Genomic DNA, 2,134 nt, shown 5'->3' with positions numbered 1-2,134 from the left:
TATATCTAGTAGGGAGTGGTGCTGACTGAAAACAGATGATTTGGAGCGATTCGCGCGCCATCTGTTGGTCATTCTAAGGACTTATTGAACTACCCTCGTATAAAGGCTGAACCACGACCCTTCAAATCAGCAGGGAGAAACAAGTTGTGCCCTCTCCTGGAAGCAGTTTTGAGTAAACCTGCGTCCGGGAAAAAATACGCGGGCATCTTAAAAAAGATACGCAATAGCGTAAAGTCGGATGACATGAGAGGCACAGTCAAATGCAAAGACATCGAAACGACATGGACATAGGATGTCCTAAAGATGTCGTAACGATGTCCTAAGGACGTCGCCAAATTTTGGGCCCACTGGGTCGGTACAGCAGATTGTGCCTGGAGCTAGCTTGGACTACAGGGACTTGAAATCTGCAACCGAGGAGAAAGAAGTTAAAAATGCCCTAGATAAATTTCTGGGGCCCAAAAAAAGTGAAGAACTTAAAATTAACCTGTGGAAACCACGTCGATGGTGTACCAGGCCAGTGATCCCAGATCTGAAACGAGATGTGGTCCAATACTATGACAGGGCTATGTCCGTGTGAATATAGTAGGAGACGATATAAATGACGGGGTTGCGCGTGCAACCCATTTATCCTCTTCTGAATTTAAAAACTAGAAGGTGCACGATTGCCGTTCGGAACACTTCGACGGTTCTATTTATATTTCTATCCGCTTTGAAATAAAATCAAGAGATTAGGATTTTAATAATTCCAGATGCTGGCGATTCTCATGATTTTAATACTTCGCGCTTCTTTATATGCGCATATTTTGAGGCTACGTTATTTCAAGCATAAAATATAAATGATATAAATATTAATGCTGTTATATATATAATCAAAAATTTGTCATAAGGTCAACCCCAGGACTTCGCCGGGAGCGGGTGCTAATCTGGAAAATTGCACCCGCTCCCAGCGAAATCGCAGTAAAATTTCAGTCACAACCACGTCTCACGACCGTGAGATAGGCGGTTACAGTCTGTGAAGAAATCAATACGACGAACCAGCAGAAGTCTCGTGCACCCAAAGAACACGGGGCGACCCAAGGACAACCGCCTTCTGCATTTTTCCCGCAAGTGTTTTAGCATATTGTTGACACGCATTGTACCTTTGAATGTAGGTCGTTCCCGCGTGAGTTGGACAACTAGATAGTATGTGAGCTAAATGTTTGGGGTGTGCATGGCACGCCCTGCAGCTATCATCGGGAATGTCTTAACTCAAAATGTGGCGACGGTATGTTAAGGTGGAAATGACACCGTCTTGGCATGCAAAGATGAAACCCGCCGTACCAGACTTCAATCCGGGCAATTTAAAGAAAGCAAACATTAGCTCACAAGACATTGACTGATCCTTCACATTTCTGTGGAAGAGACCGTGCATCCTCTTATCGAGGAGCTGTTCACAAAAGTTTTTCTCTTGTGCTATTTTAATCCGGGCTTTTAGGAGTGAGTACCCGAGATAGTTTAGATTTGATGCATTTTGCTCACCCCTAACACTGAAGTAAAGTCTGAGTGTTTTAGCAGCCACCTCCGCTGCTTTGTACAGAAACGCTCCTTTGCAGACGTATCTACCGATGAGCAGGTTCTCCCGACATCCGGCTACGCTTTTCTTTGAGCCTCGTTGTTCATACATTTCTTGCCATACAGGTTCAATTGCCCGAACAATCCTATCATTTAGGATAGCTGTGAATATCTTATAAAGTGTGTTCAGACAAGTTATTGGCCTGTAATTCTTTGGGTTAGCTGTTGCCTATTTTCGGCAGGCGTATTGTGCGCCCTTCCACCAACCACTCTGGAATCGGCTCTTTCGACTTTAAATATGAGGTGAAAATACGGACCAAATGCTGATGAGTTGAAGAAAACTTCTTCCACCAGAAGGTTTTGATACAATCTGGTCCCGGTGTGGAATAGTTCTTAATCCCTCTTAATACTTTCTTTAGCCCCTCGGTAGTGATGGGGGGCATTCTTTATCAGGTGTTATGAGGGCAAAACATAACTCCTTGAAGCTACGAGGGTGGATTGATAAGTTTCCGGCCTGACCAAGAAAAACAACGTTTTTAAGAATTTTTTTTTTATTTCTCAACATAATCTCCTCCAAGGCTGA

This window comes from Belonocnema kinseyi, chromosome 5 (genome assembly GCF_010883055.1).
Source record: "Belonocnema kinseyi isolate 2016_QV_RU_SX_M_011 chromosome 5, B_treatae_v1, whole genome shotgun sequence".
Taxonomy (NCBI): Eukaryota; Metazoa; Arthropoda; class Insecta; order Hymenoptera; family Cynipidae; genus Belonocnema; species Belonocnema kinseyi.
The sequence above is the reverse complement of the archived record's forward strand: the minus strand, read 5'-3'. Positions refer to the sequence as shown.